This window comes from Oryctolagus cuniculus, chromosome 20 (genome assembly GCF_051225735.1).
Source record: "Oryctolagus cuniculus isolate XC-2025 breed Fujian yellow rabbit chromosome 20, ASM5122573v1, whole genome shotgun sequence".
Lineage (NCBI taxonomy): Eukaryota > Metazoa > Chordata > Mammalia > Lagomorpha > Leporidae > Oryctolagus > Oryctolagus cuniculus.
Genome location: NC_142886.1, coordinates 33,163,810 through 33,180,667, shown reverse-complemented (window position 1 = coordinate 33,180,667; position 16,858 = coordinate 33,163,810). Strand labels below are relative to the sequence as shown.

Sequence of the window (16,858 nt, the reverse complement as noted above, 5' to 3'; positions counted from 1 at the left end):
AGTGAGTGCACAGCTCTACACAGCCCCAACACTCAGTCATATCCCCACCCAGGTCTCTACCTGGGCTTCCACTGCAGCTACCAGCATGCCTGATTTCTAGAGAATTCTGATCCTCATTGGCTAATAATTAAGGACCCCAACAAAGACTACGGCAAAATGCTAATCTCATTTATGATAAATAAAGCATGATAGCATTCTAAATGTAAAGGTAAAATTTTCATTATTATTATTCAGCCAAATTCATAAATTTAGGAATTGTGAAATAATTCAAAAGGTCAGAATTATTATTATTATTATTATTAAATTATAACATTCTGCTAGTTGTTAGCACTAGTGAAATTTATAGTCTCTGATATTTTACTAAGAACATGTTAGGAATGTTTCCTCACTGCAATCCTGTGGGATATGAACTACTATTTTCCCCATTTAAAGATGAAAAAACTGAGTCTTATAGGTTTGAACTAACTTTCTTAGGGGTGTTTCCTTGGGAAGTGATAGGATCCGATTCAGAACTTGCAACGTGAACTTGAGCTATGATGTCACCTGTCAATTCAATTTCATTCTCGGCCCACAGAAGTTGCCTCCAGAGAGGAAGTGTCAGCTTCATTCCTAGGAATTAGGTGCCTACCTTGCACCTTTATTTTTGCCCAAGATTAGACAACAGGGAGGGAGGAGATGGGCACTGAAAAGGCTCATGTGCAATTCCACTCATCTACTATGCCAGTCCACCCCTATTGCATGTCACTCCACATCAGGCAGAAAGCGAGGCGGAATTAAATCTGGCTGTCAAGAAACCCAGATTTGCAGCAAGGAGAGATGCTCTTTACTCTTTATGTGAAAGCTCTGATTGAAAAGACAAAAAGAATTAATAAGTCACTCTGCACTGCCACTGTGAAAATGCCAAAGTTTTTGACTGGCTTTACCAGCCCCCATTGCCTGCCCTCTTACTTTCTAGTACCACCGTGCATTGCTTTGTTTAGGATAAACTCTCCTGGCTAAGCTTCAATAATTGGATTATTTGCACAGTGTCTGAGAAGCTCTTATAAGTCAGAAGTTTATGGAGCAAAGCCAACAGGCAGGTGCTAAACCAGAGTCGGCACACTTTTCCAGGGCTGGCTCCAGGTCCTCATGGTGCTTTCGCATTTGATGGTCTGAGGTGGAAATGCAAACCTAGAGGTGAAAAAGAGGGGCAGTGCAGCACTGCCAGTCACTCAGGAAAAGGGACAGAGAACTGGAGGGGAAACATGCACTTGGAGAAACTGTGGATGTTTGCCTGAATCTCTGAATATCCAGTGAGATTAAGGTCAGGAGATTATGGAAACACTTCACCAGAGGCAAAGCAAGCTCCCTTGACAAGACTGATTCAAAAGTAAGTGCCCTGGATTCAGCGACGTGGATAAAGTCTGAGATGTAAATAACTCTATGCCACAAGTCACTAACCAGCTATGTGGCTGAGCTACAAGAAGCAAAAGGGCCATTCATCCTCAACCAAGGTTTCTCATTAGTAGACAAAATGAGAATCCTTGAAAAGTGATTGGTTATTCTGAACAGACATGTGGGTAAGTCACCCAATAACTGCAACGTGGAGTCATACAATTCTTAACGTAGGTTCCTGCTCTACTGCCTGAATGTCCCTGGTATACTCAAAATAGAAGTTAAGAAGGACTATGTTTATGCCTCTCAGGAAGATTTATGACACCTCTTAACTCAGATTTCACATTAGATGGCAATAGTAATCATTTATTGCTTTTTTCTCCATGAAACTATGAGTTCTTTTTCTATATGACAGAGTCTTGATCATCCCATTTCATTAGGCCCTTGTATCAAAGAGTAAATATACAATAAACACTTTGAATTGAAATGTGAAGATAATAATCATTGTGGCATCTTGCTACATGTGGAGTCCCCAACACATCTTCAAACTGTCAGTGATCTACATGTAAATCAAAGAAATTTAAGAAAACAAATGAAGCAAATTTTCAACAGTCATATCCCCAGTAAGTGGCAGATCAAGGATATAAATACCAGTTATTTGAGACTATAACTCAAATTCTTCCAGTTGAAGAAAGATAAAATGATGAAAAACATAAAGAATTGTAGGCCAGAAATCTCCACTTTCTGGAAGACCCTCATGTGGATTTCAGTAAAGCATTTAACCTTTAATGCCTGTGCTCCAATTCTACAAAATTGTAATGACCACTTATTACCTGAAGATTATGGGTAAATTACATGATCTGGAGGTCATTTCAGCTACAAAAATAACAAATTCTTAACTATTGTTCTTCTGAGATTAACATAAAATCTTTAATACAAAACTGAAATACTTTTCATTTTCTCAGAGAATTGTATTGTGATATTAACATATTTGTAAACTGCTCAGTTCTTGCCTAAATGATTTATACATATTTAACTCAAATTTGGAATTCTTTGAGAAAGTACCAGATGGCTGAGGAAATTTGAAGCAAGTTAACAGAAGCTTCTGAAAGTTTGCTTTCTTTAATTGATCACTCTTATTATCAATTAAATATCATTGCTGACAGGATCATGGAGAATGATTAAGTTGAAATGATAGAGCATATTATAGGAGTTTTTCTGATAGTGCAAAATCATCAGGCTTTAATAAGAACAAAAAATTAATAAAGAACTACTGAAAAGAGCTTGTTTTTCTTCCTTTTTTCTTAGAAGACAGAACTTATTAGGCTAGTGTGTTCATAAAAGCAGGTGTCAGCCAAGAACTGAGACACATAGGTCAGGGGAAAATACTTTTGAGACTGAGTCAGGATCCTAAAGGGAAAACTGAAGAGAAATAGTGAGGACATGTAGCTCCAAACTAGTTAGAATATTGAAGTCTGGCTAAATGAAGGCATTCTACTCTATGACAATTTTCTTCAATCCTCTACCACTCTTTCAACATTTTACCTACTGCCTTCCACATTGATCTTTCTAGCAAGTATCGTGTCTTCTAATCCTTTCTAATAATTGTAGTAGCAAACTGTGAAATATCTCACATAGTAAAGCATTTATACTTCTCCAGCTTTCCTGTTAAATATGTAAATACTGGCTAAACAGTGAAAAAAGAATTGTGGAACAAAAGCAAAGAAACATGGGAAAATGCAACAGGTTCCAAAGCATGAAAGAACAAGTTTTGGTTTTAAGACACCTGGTTTCAAAACACAAGTCATGTGGAAGATTTGAGGATAGGCTGTCAGTGTGCCAGGAGCTTCAAGCAGGAAGCATTTACAAGACCATTGACCCACTTCCTCTCTGTTAATCTCTCATCCTGCGTCAGAAGACGTGACTTCTGCACACATACTAACAAGGGCAGGATGGGCACGGATGGGAGAAAAACTAAGTGAGATTCAATACTAAGTTCATGCCTGGGAACAGACTTGTGATGTTATAACATGTTGTCAGGCTGAGTTGCACAAAGAAGTGCACTTGTTCACAAGATTCTGAACCCTCCTTTGTTGTGTTACATTGTCGGCATCATTAAGCATATAAGTGGATATTAAATAAACATTTGGTGATTTAGAAAATGAGCTGGTAAATGAATTATGGAAGGAATACAACTAGGTGCTCTAGGACAAATATCATCAAACAATAGAATATCTTCAGATGGCTTGAATTCCTATAAATAAAAACCTATATTGCAGGAATTAAAAGTGATAGAGCATATTTAGGACATGATTAGCTAATTAAATTTACAAGGAAGGTTTTGGTGTTTATCAAGCAAATGTGAGCACAGTACTGATAGTAAATGTCCAAGTGAGGCAGAATATGAAACAGATTTCACTGGCCTCCTTTGCCCTTTTCCCAAAGAGTAAAATACATAGACTTGTTTTATCCACTTTATCCTCAGGGCTGCTATCATTGCTCTTAGATCATTTAAGAGGAGGGACTTTTTTTTTTAAAAAAGGATTTATTTATTTGAAAGTCAAATTTACAGGGTGTGGGGAAACACACAGAGAAAAAGAGATGGATTCTATCTGCTGGTTCACTCCCCCAAGTGGCTTCTAATAGCCAAGTCTCAGCCAAAGCCGGAGCCAGGAGCTCCATCCAGGTCTCTCATGTGGGAGGCAGGGGCCCAACATTTGGGCCATCTTGTGCTGATTTTCCCAGGTGCATCATCAGGGAGCTGGATCAGAAATGGAACAGCCAGAACTTGAACCAGCATCCATATGGGATGCCAGTGACCAAATAGTGGCCTTACCTGAAATGCCACAATGCCAGCCCCAGAAGAAGGACACTTGGGGAAGGAGTTTGACCTCATAGTTAAGACACCTGAATTCCATATCAGAGTGCCTGGGCTCAAATCCCAACTTTGCTTTAGACTCTAGCTTCCTGCTAATACATATCCTGGGACCCTGCCAACCACATAGAAGACTGTGACAGATTTCTAGGTTCATAGCTTTTTTTTTTTTTTTTTTTTTTTTGACAGGCAGAGTGGACAGCGAGAGAGAGAGACAGAGAGAAAGGTCTTCCTTTTGCCGTTGGTTCACCCTCCAATGGCCGCCGCGGCCGGCGCACTGCGGCCGGCGCACCGCGCTGATCCGATGGCAGGAGCCAGGAGCCAGGTGCTTTTCCTGGTCTCCCATGGGGTGCAGGGCCCAAGCACCTGGGCCATCCTCCACTGCACTCCCTGGCCACAGCAGAGGGCTGGCCTGGAAGAGGGGCAACCGGGACAGAATCCGGCGCCCCGACCGGGACTAGAACCCGGTGTGCCGGCGCCGCTAGGCGGAGGATTAGCCTAGTGAGCCGCGGCGCCGGCCATAGGTTCATAGCTTTATCATGGCTCAACCCCAGTTTTTGTGAACATTTGGGGAGTGAACCAATGGATGGAAGATCTCTCCTGTCTATCCCTTTCTCTTTCTCTCATTCCCTTTCAAATCAATGAAAACACATTTAAAAAAAAAAATGGAAGAGGGATTCTGCAGAGGCACACATTTTCTCTTCATTTTCCTTGTGCCCATCTTTCCTTTGCAGTTTTGTAAGGCCTGTTTTTCAGTGTGAAACATTCTAGTTTGATTAGTACACCACCATCAGTGAGAGTACAGTAAGCCAGCCATGGAAAGGATTGCCGCACCATCCTACTGCCTCTCTTCACATATGGGAATGACTTTGGGGGGATTTATGCTTCTTTGACTTCAAGCTTCACAATCAGCACTCAAGTGTACACTCTCAATCTAGGATTTGTCCAGTATTATCAAAACTCGCCAACCCTGACAGAATATGGCTTGTATGCCTGGCTGAAGTTTACTTTAATTCAAGGAGTATACAGAGAGAATAAACAGGAAAAGAGCCAAGATTTTCTTTTCTTTCATTCTTTTTAAATGGAGGCTTAGAGCTCTGATACCAATCAGTGCTTGATAAACAGCGATGACAGTCGAGAAACAGTCAAATAATGGACATAAACCTCATCATCCACACACCACCATATTCAATTACTCAATACACTGTCTTGTCCCAGAGATGCCCAAGTAAACTTTGGACTTGTAAGAAGGGTTGTAGACAAGTAAAGGACAAGTAAAGAGAGACTTTTTTCCCCTTTTCTTACTTATTAGAGAAGGAGAAACACTGCCATTTGCCTAACCTGTAACCATTCCCTGGATTCCTCGATAGTATAATCTCTCTTTTTTTTTTTTTTTTTGACAGGCAGAGTGGACAGTGAGAGAGAGAGACAGAGAGAAAGGTCTTCCTTTGTCGTTGGTTCACCCTCCAATGGCCGCTGCGACCGGCACGCTGCGGCCAGCACATTGCGCTGATCCGATGGCAGGAGCCAGGTGCTTCTCCTGGTCTCCCATGGGGTGCAGGGCCCAAGCACTTGGGCCATCCTCCACTGCACTCCCGGGCCACAGCAGAGAGCTGGCCTGGAAGAGGGGCAACTGGGACAGAATCTGGCGCCCCGACAGGGACTATGACCCAGGGTGCCGGCGCCGCAAGGCGGATGATTAGCCTACTGAGCCGCGGCGCCGGCTAGTATAATCTGTTTTACTTACTATAGAAAGGTACTTAGCCCCAACATCCTTTATGGTTAGGTACACTATTAAGTTGACTTATGAAAGCAACTATACATTCCTGGAAAATCTCTTGCTTTTCTAAAATACAACAACAAAAAAAATAGACATGCAGATAGCATCTAAATTCCCTCTTTGATTTCCTATGAACACAAACATGATGCCTGAGGTTGTGAAAATGGGGTGAAGAGTCTGGGAGTGACACCCAACTTAGTACACATGCTAGAATAACAGGTTTGGGTCCCTAAAGACATCTCTGAATATTTGAATCCAACACCTGTAATTGTCTAGTTTTTGTTATTTTTAGATAATCAACAGGTCAAACAAACAAAAAAACCTGTGTTATCCATACTTTTTTTTTTTTTGTAACTTATAAAATACAAACCAAATTCAGAATATGGTACAATTCTCAATAATAACATTGGACTTAAAAGAATTGCTAATGTACGCCCCGGCACCCTGGCTCACTAGGCTAATCCTCCGCCTTGCGGCACCAGCACACCGGGTTCTAGTCCCGGTCGGGGCGCCGGATTCTGTCCTGGTTGCTCCTCTTCCAGGCCAGCTCTCTGCTATGGCCTGGGAGTGCAGTGGAGGATGGCCCAAGTGCTTGGGCCCTGCATCCCATGGGAGACCAGGAGAAGCACCTGGCTCCTGGCTTCAGATCTGCACGATGCGCCGGCCATAGCGTGCCAGCTGCGGCGGCCATTGGAGGGTGAACCAACGGCAAAGGAAGACCTTTCTCTCTGTCTCTCTCTCTCACTGTCCACTCTGCCTGTCAAAAAAAAAAAAAAGAATTGCTAATGTAATTCTTTAAAATGACATGTGGATATGAATTTCAGTATACAAGTTCAGGTGTGCAAACAACATAACTTTTTTTTTTCTTATTTCACTAGGCAAAAGGATTAAAAAATTAACTGTTTTTCCTAATTTTGCTGCCAATCAAGTTTATCATACAGCCATGCAATTCTATGTGATTTCAACATAAAGAAGTAAGGGAAGGTGGATCAGACGCCCATCAGAGATTAACTCAGGTTAGATGGAAACTGTATCGCCTCTTTATATCTGGGGGAGTTCTGCTACGTTTTACTTGTGAGTTTGCCTATAATATTTGCCCATATGTATACTACAGTTACTACTTTTCAGAATCTTGATATCTTTGTTTTGGTCTTATGAAAAGCAAGATGTTTGATACTGGTTTTCTTTTGAACACAAACCTTGCAGATCTTTTTCTATGTTCCTTTTCTTCTACTTTTTTCCCTCCCTCCCAGTCACTACTCAGTGAAGATGTTCCTACTTGAAAGGAATCCTTAATATATGCTGTATCATCAGCAGGCTCTGTCTATATCTGGGTATCTCGTTACTTGTTCCTTCCACATTGCTTATGTGTTATGTGGACATAGATGTACAAAATGCTACTGTTATTAATTTACCAACAGAGGAAAATGCTATCACCAAGAAGAGGACACAGGCCATGGAACAGGGATGAAGAAATGTAATAGCACTGAGTTAGGCTAACAATGAGCTCTACGTACATTTTAAACATCTATACTGGCTAGCTTCCCAGGGTTGCCATTATAAATTACCACAACGTGTAATTTTTTAAGTGTGTTTACAATACTGAGAACTTATTTTTTTACAGCTCAAGAGCTTAGAAGTCCAAAACCCAAGTGTCTACAGGCTGGTTCCTTCTAAAGGCTCTGGGGGAGGAGTCTGTTTCATTTCTCGCTCTTGGCTTCTGCTCGTTATGCAATCCCCGGCATTCCTTAGCTGGTAGCTGTCTCTCTCCATCATCTTCCCATGGTATTGCTTCTTATCTGCATGTGTTTCCTCTGTGTCTCTTTCCCCAAAGCTCTCTGTCCTTTAAGGACACCGGTAATTGGATTATGGCCCATCCTCATCCAATATAATCTCATTTTAACTTTATTCTACCTGCAGAGACCCCGTTTCCAAGCAAGGCTCATGATTTCAGGGATTAGGACTTCAAAACATACTTTCGAAGGACACAGTTTAGCCATGTAAGCCAACACATTTTCTGTTAAAGTACTCTGTGTTTTAGTTTCTGTAACTTGTTATGAAGATGCCCAATCAGTACTTCACTCCTTACCCTGTCTTTCAAATTTTAGATGCTCTTCTTTTTATTCTCCCAAAACACTTGGCTTATGCCATCATAATATTTAATTGACTAATTGCTGGTTGGTTTTGATTTGTGTCTTTTCATTAGTCTTTGCATGAAGTTAACACACTTCCTTTGCCTATTTTGATCACAATTCTGTCTGTAACACTTAGAAGGGGATCTAACATATATCTTCAAATATAGATCATATATCTTCTAACATAGATCTTCAAATATTTTTTGAAGGAATAAGTTAAATAGAATTTGAGGAATACATAAAAGTAGGAAGTACTTTTTTTTTTTTTTTTGACAGGCAGAGTGGACAGTGAGAGAGAGAGACAGAGAGAAAGGTCTTCCTTTGCCATTGGTTCACCCTCCAATGGCTGCCGCGCTACGGCGGGTGCATCGCGCTGATCCGATGGCAGGAGCCAGGTACTTCTCCTGGTCTCCCATGGGGTGCAGGGCCCAAGTACTTGGGCCATCCTCCACTGCACTCCCAGGCCACAGCAGAGAGCTGGCCTGGAAGAGGGGCAACTGGGACAGAATCCGGCGCCTCAACAGGGACTAAAACCTGGTGTGCCGGCACCGCAAGGTGGAGGATTAGCCTATTGAGCCATGGCACCAGCCAGGAAGTACTTTTAAATTATCCAAATATCACTACCCATAAGAAAATACTATTAATCTTTATGGAAGTTTTCCAATATTTTATGCAAAGTTTTTCATTTCATAATTATCATGCTGATTATAACATTATGTCATGCTTTTTCATATTATATAGCAAAATTTTCCTATGTAATTGGATTTCTTCACAAGCTTTCCAAGTAATTAAATTCCCTTGAGCAATTACACAATTTTTTTGTTTATTTATTTATTTGAGAGGCAGGAGAAAAGGAGATAAAGATTTCCCTTGTTCCGGTCGGGGCGCCAGATTCTGTCCCAGTTGCCCCTCTTCCAGGCGAGCTCTCTGCTGTGGCCCGGGAGTGCAGTGGAGGATGGCCCAAGTGCTTGGGCCCTGCACCCCATGGGAGACCAGGAGAAATACCTGGCTCCTGCCATCGGATCAGCGCAGTGCGCCAGCCGCAGCGCACCGGCCGCGGCGGCCATTGGAGGGTGAACCAACGGCAAAGGAAGACCTTTCTCTCTGTCTCTCTCTCTCTCACTGTCCACTCTGCCTGTCAAAAAACAAAACAAAAAAACAACAACAACAACAACAACAACAACAAAACACAAAAAACAAAAACAAAAAAAGAGTTCCCTTGTGCTTGTTTGTGCTTGTTCACTCCCCAAATGCCCACAACATCCAGGGCTGGACCAAGCTTTAGCCAGGAACAAAGAACTCAATCAGGTCTCCCACATAGGTGGCAAAATTACTTGAGCCATTGTTGCTTCCTACAAAGGTCTCCAAAAGTAGGAAACTAGAGTCAGGAGCTGAAGTATTATATGAAACACTAATATTCCAGTTTGGAAGGTGAACATCTTAACTGGTATCTTAACTGCTAGGCTAAACGCTTGTTCCAAGAATGTATTTAAACTTTCTCTAAAGAAGGGATATTTAGTATATTGTTGTCATTTAAAAGATTTCCTTAAATTTATCATTTCATATATATATATATATATTACAATTTTCTAATATATAGAAATTTTTCTTTGGCACCAACTCATACCTGACTTGGTTAAATTAAAATGTAAGGCCTCCGAAGAGGACAGGAATTCAGGGAAGGAGAAGTCTATTTTATGGACCAGAAAAGTGAGAAAATTTCCCATGAAGCTGTAGAAGAGCACATCTGGTTAGGCAGTATGCCAACCGCAGACATTAAGACCGAGCCTTCTGAGCGAGCGCGAGTCCCTCCTCGTGGACCAGATCCTCAATGTGGTTTGTGACCTTCGTTTGTCAAGGTGCTTTGAGAACTCAGTGGATGCTTGGATTTTATTTGCTTCCCAAGAAAGCAGGAAGAGATAAACACTAGTGGAGAAATAAGGGCGTGGCTATGATATTTTGCCTAGTTGTCAAGGTGCCAGTTGGGATGGCCACATCCTATGTTGCAGTGCCTGGATTTGAATCCTAGCTCCACTCCTGATTCCAGGTTCCTGCTAATGTGCACCCTCAGACACAGTAGGCGATGGCTCAGATATTTGGATTCCTGTCTTCTCTCTGGCCCAGGCTATAGTTAACTGGGCATATGGGTAGTGGGCCACTCAGAGGGAGGTCTCTCTCTGTATCTGTCTCCTCTCTGACTCTCTGATCTTCAAATAAATAAAAGTTCTTAAAATGGAGAGGACAAAATGTAATCTAATTTGCTCTCCTTGTCATTCCATGATTTAACAGATTTATACGTACATGTTTAGCTTCCTTTGGAGACATATTAGGGAGTAACTTATAAATAGATGATAATGCCATCCCAAATAAAGCCTTTTTGATGAAAAGAATTCATAAACTGAACCTTATATTCTTAGAATTAGTACTGGTTGAATACAAAGCCATGGGCTTGGGGACTCTTCGACAGACAATCATAAAAGAGTGAAAGCCTCTCTTGATAGTATTGTTTATTTCCAAATATTCCATATGCTTGTATTTTCAATCAAACTCCACGCTTTCTGTATGCTGGTTACCCAAGACTATTAGGAGTAGTATAGAGAAATTAATTCAGTACTGAGGGTTGGCAAATGGTTCTAGTAGGAGTTCTGTCGCTTCTCTGCTTTGCGGTTTGAAGCAGAACTTTCGCAGTTTACCTCCTGAAACTCAGCTTCCACATTCCCATGCATAATAAGTCTTCCAGTGCATTGCCCTCTCAAAACCTTTGATTCCTAGCAATGCATGATGTAAAGCCAGGAAACTCATTTAAATTTGTTAAATATTGATTCTATCCTGGCAGGAGGGTAATAAACCATAGTCACAAAGAGTTAATTTTGAAAAGTAAACTCCCATTCAATTCACTTAAGTAGCCTGGGTTATTGGCAGTCAAATAAATGAAAGCTGAAATTGTTTACCAGAAAAAAATTCAACATCCTTGAAAGTTTTCCATGGGTTATCCTAAAGAGAAAAGGTTTTTATAAAATTCATCTGTTGCTTCCATCTTGGAAACAATTTGGACACAATGGTAAATAACAGTGTAGCTGTCAGAAATAAAATGTTGAGGAAGATTTTGCAAACATGTCTTACAATTGTCCTAGGAGGTGCAAGCAGGCCAGCGCTATAGAAATCCTCATTTCTAAAGGGAAAGTGATAACTTTTGGATCGTTCAGTAAAGTATCCTGCCCATCCATACGTAGCCTGAGTGATTTTGCTCTACTGAGTTGAGGCATTTGAACATGAGGTTTTTGTTTTGCCTCCAGGTCTTTGAGAGAAATTGACTGGGATTATCCCTATTCTAAAGAACAGGATGCCTATAATGACTGCTGTATTTCCAACAGTCTGCACTGGCAGATGGCATCCTTTATAGATGGTGTCACATTTTTCAGTCCTTCCTGGCTTAGGTTCTCATTCAGTGATGAAAGTTAGAGGATGGATGAGTGTAAATGATCTTATGTGTCTGTGGAGTGCTGCTGGTAACACTTTGGAGATATTAAATTTCACATAACAGGGTCCTAAATATATGGAATGTCAGCTGGTTTTCCCTCATTATTTCAGGTAACTGATTATGGCTATAGCACATTGGGCTAATGTTAATATCTATTCTTACAAGTCATCAGGTAATCCTCTATCATTGTATTAGGAAATTAGTGGTTAGTGGAGGGACAAAGGCAGATTACAGCAGTTAGCTGTTTTTGATCTGCTGTCATTCAGCCAATTTCCATTCTCAGTTCCCTCACTCGCCAACATTCAGCTCCCAAATCTCAAAGAGCTATATTCATCTGTGAGGTAAACAAGACCAAAACCAGCTTTAGAGGAAGTAAAGAGACCTGAGTTCTGATGATAAAACCAGTAGCTCCAAGCCGTTGAAGTCCCTCAGCGTTTCTAACTCTTCATTTCCTTAGGACACCAATAATCTCTCAAGGCTCTGTGAGGGTTAAACGAAGCTGTGCATGGGCCACCTCTAACATAGTGTCTGACGAATGTACAGGAAGTTCTGTCAATTCTGATTTGCTGACCAAGGTTCTCTCTCCCATTCACTGTAGTGTCTTAATGCTCAACATAGTCACAGGGAAGGTTATCTGAGCAATGATAATTTTAAACAGCGACATACTCAGAAACATATTGTTGAATTTGTTTATTTGGCGACAACCTTATCTATTAAATTGGATCAAAAATTATATTCTTTGGAAAAATGGGGCAGATTTTGAGGCAATGTGATGTCACACTGGAGCTACAGATTTGTATGCAGAGAAGAGCCAGCCAGGGAGGCAGACTCATCGTTAATGACCATGAGATAATTGTTATCTGTAGTCCCTTAGTGGCAGTCTGGAATACAATCACATTTATTCATTTACTCTGAAATCTCTTTTGCATCAAGCCAACACTCTATAAAATAGGCCATATTAAATAAAAATCAAATTAAGAAAAAAAAAGCAAAACAAATCTTTAAAGTAAAGCAAGACTTCACTTAGTCCCACATTCTCTCTAGTTTCTACCTACTTGTTCACTTCTTTTTATAAAAACTCAACAGAATTATAAACACTTCATCTTTCACCTTTAGTTAAGCTATCACTCTACCCACTCCAGCAAAATCAAGCAGTCCACTAAGAAGGGTATGATATTATCATTGAGGGAGTCCTTAGAGTTCATAGGAAAATGTGACATTTAATAATGTAGTCATATTCAAATTACTTGTTTGCTATTGATAAAAGTTAAGAAAAATCCTGTCCATGGCGGTGCTGTGGCACAGCAGGTTAATGCCCTGATCTGAAGCACCTGCATCCCATATGGGTGCCAGTTCAAGACCCAGCTGCTCCACTTCCTATCCAACTCTCTCTCTGCTATGGCCTGAGAAAGCAGTAGAAGATGGTCCAAGTCCTTGGGCCCCTGCACCCGCATGGGAGACCCGGAAGAAGCTCCTAGCTCCTGGCTTCGGATCAGCGCAGCTCTGTCTGTTGCAGCCATCTGGGGAGTGAACCAGCGGATGGAAGATCTCTCTCTCTCTGCCTCTCCTCTCTCTGTGTAACTCTGACTTTCAAATAAATAATAAAATAAATATTAAAAAAAGAAACACTCTTCCATATTAAACTTATGTTTACTTTAAATGCTCTCTAAGATTTCTTTACACAATAAGCTGGCTTACTAATAGAAAATGAGTTATGAAACACACAAAACATAATCAGAGCTGAATACATGTCTTGTATACAATGATTCAAGGTAAAAATCTTCAAATCATGGGATGCCTATCAGTTGCTTCCTCTCATCCAATCATGCAATCATTGGCTAATAAATAATAGGAATAAAAATGAAAATTCAGCCACATTATGGTAATTATACTATAAAATCTATAACAAATAGAAAATAATTGATAATTTGATGTGATTAGACAAAACAGCAATTATAGAAATATGCATCTCATCCCAGGGATATCAAAATTTTGGAAATAAGAGCTCACTTAGACACGTAGAACAGTATCCAAGATCAAATGAAATGTTTCCTTTTACCCACAATTGATTCTAATTTCATTTTCTATCAGCAGCTCAAACCAAATTTGTTCTCTAGAAATCCAGGAAGGGGGCATGTAGGAACTCATCAGGTGCATAGCTCTGCTTACTGCATAATATCATACTTTTAAATTATGAAAACTCCAGGAAGAATACAAGTATTGTAAAGTTTTCTTTTTGTTTTGTTTTTAATTATTTGTTATTTATTTCAGTGAGTTACATAAAGAGACACACACAGGGAGAGAGAGAGAGAGAGACAGAAAGAGAGAGAGAGGTTTTTCATCTACCTGTTTACTTCCTAAATGGCCACAGCAGCCAGGGCTTCTTTTGGGTGCAGGGCTCCCTTGTGGTGTAGGAGCCCAAGTTCCTGGGCCATGTTCTGCTGCTTTCCCAGGTGCACTAGCTGGATCAGAAGTGGAGCAGCTGGGACTCGAACTGGCACCCAAATGTGATGCCAGTGTCACAGATGGTGGCTTTATCTGTTAAGCCACAACACCAGCCCCAGTTAAGGTTTTAAAAGTGCAGGTCATATATAATGACTGGAGACTTACTGAGAAAACTGCCACTTTGATTACTGTTAAGTCACAAGATCAGACATATAATTGTATGTCCTATATTTGAAAGAATGCAGGATTCTTTACCTTAGCATTTTGAATAGCTTGGACCCATCAATACTGCCCTAAACTGAGAATGAAACAGTCCAACTGCCATTTACTTGTTTTGAGCCAGAGATACTTGAGGGTAGGATCAGCATTTAGCTTTGAGGACATGCTTCAAAACTATACCACCATCTGTCTACAAATTTCTGCCCACAAGCGCTTCCACCATTTCCCTTCTAATGAGACATTGGAAAAAGAAACAAAGAGGCAAGTATCCCCAAACTAACTCAGTTCTGAAACCAGAGTGGTGATTTCCTTTCCTGCCAGATCCTCTCTGGCTTAGAGGGATGCCACAAAAGGATTCCAGTATTGTTGAATTTTCCCAGGTGACCAACAAGGCCTTTTGTGATTGTGGTTTAAAACCAGAGTCCCTTTATATTGATCAAATAAAATATGAGAATGAAAGTAGTGTGGGGGAAGGGCCAACATTGCAGCCCTTTTTGTAATACTGACATCCTATATGGGAGTGCTGATTCCAGTCTTGTCTTCTCCACTTCCAAACCAGCTTCCTGTTAATGTGCCTGGGAAGGCAGTGGATGACTGGCCAAGTACTTGGGTTCCTGGTGCCCCTATGGCAGACCCAGATGGAGTGCCTGGCTCCTGGCTTCCATCTAGTCCAGCCCTGGCTATTGTAGCCATTTAGGCAATGAGTAGATGGAAGATTTCTCTTCTGTCCTTCCTTCTCCTCCCCTCCTATCCCTTCTCCTCCCTTCTCCTCCCCTCCCCTCTTCTCCTTTTCTCTCCATTCCCCGTCACTCTATCTTTTGAATAAATAAATAAATGAATAAATCTTGAAAAAAAAAGGAAAAGAACTAGCTTCAGTTTCCCTGCATTAAAGAGCTGTAAATCCACCCAGTCTCTGCCTTTAACCTGGAAACTGTTCTTTAGGAGCTGCAAACTGTGTAGCCACTGCCGGGGTAAATGGTGTTGGACACACCACTGGGGCATTCAGGAAGTGCCTGCGTTTGAGTCCCAGCTTCACCTGCAATTCCAGTTTCCTGCTAATGGCATCCTGGGAGTCAGCTGTAGATGGCTCAGGCACTTGAGGCCCTGATGCCCATGTGGGACAGCTGGATTAAGTGAAGACCTCTTGGCTTCAGTCTGGCTCCACCCTGTTTTCAGTGCACATTTGGGAAGCGAACACATGCTGAGAGATCTTTTTCATTTGTATGTCTCTCTGCCTTTCAAATTAATTAATTAATGGGTTTCTTTTAAAATCTAATTATTTGAAAGCATTACACAGAGAGAAGGAGAGAGGGAGAGAGAAGGGGAGAGAAGGGGAGAGATGAGGAGAAAGGGGGAGAGAGAGGAAGAGAGAGAGGTCTCCCTCCCATCTATTGGTTCACTCCCCAGATGGCTGCAAAAGCCAGCGCTGGGCCAGACCAAAGCCAGGAGCCAAGAGCTTCTTTCAGATCTCCCATGTAAGTGGCAGGGCCCCAAGTGCTTAGGCCATCTTCTGCTTTTCCCAGTCTGTGGGCAGGGAGCTGGATCAGAAGCAAAGCAGTTGGGACACAACTGGTGGGTGCCCATACAAGATGCTGGCATCATAGGTGGCAGCTTTACCCGCTGTGCCACAGTGCCAGCCCCAGAGGTTATTAAAAATAAAGTACAATGTGGAAATTTCACACAAAAGAGAATCATACTGTCTCCCAGTTTCTTGAAACTGCTATTGCTTTCATGTCTGAACTTGTATCAACTATTCTAATACTGTACAGGATTATTCTCAGTGTTAAAATATATGGTTATAAAAAGATTAATTAAAGAGGTCTCTCCAATGCCTAGAATTTTATAGCAAACTGTTAACCCTTACAAGAACCTACAAATAGGTCTTTGTGATTAAAAAAAGAGAGAGAGGGAGAGAGAGAGAGAGGGAGACTTGAAAAGAGGTGAGTTGGATTAGCTTTCTCCTGTTCTGCCATGTACTGACCTGTCCCTGCGACTGCACTGGGTCCCAAACTCCTGATGTGACTATATTTGGGGATCGGGTCTTATCAAGGTAATTAAGGATAAATGAGGTCTGGAGCCCCAATCCAATACTATTATTGCTGTTTGGAGAAGGAACACCAGAGAGCTCGCTCCTTGCATAGTGCCTGCCGCATGGAGATGTCATCAGAAGGTTGCTATCAGCAAGTGCGGAAGAGTCCTCACCAGAAACCAAATCTCCCAGCACCTTCATCGTAGACATCCCAGCCTCCACAGCTGTGAGAAGATATCTGCTGTGACTCAAGCCAAAGCCATCCAGTCTATGGCATTTTGTTTTAACAGCCCAGGCATATCACCTTCTCTCACATTTGTTATCAGTTCCCTGATACTAACATTGTTGGTTGGGGTCTTCACTCACACTTGCATATATTTTTTAATCACATTTTATTTGGACTTCCTCTTAAATCTCTTTACCTCTAATTAGTAACTAGTGATTGCTCTTATCAATATCTCTGGTCACCTTTCTGCTCCTTGGCTCCTAGACACTTAAAGACAAGGAACAAATTGGTTGT

General features: G+C 41.3%; 1 pseudogene; it reads right to left on the bottom strand.

Moving 5' to 3' along the window:
• Window positions 1-16,539, bottom strand: part of LOC149120132 (SOSS complex subunit B2 pseudogene) — a 141,059-nt pseudogene extending 124,520 nt beyond the window's left edge.
• Between the last annotated feature and the right edge of the window lie 319 nt (window positions 16,540-16,858).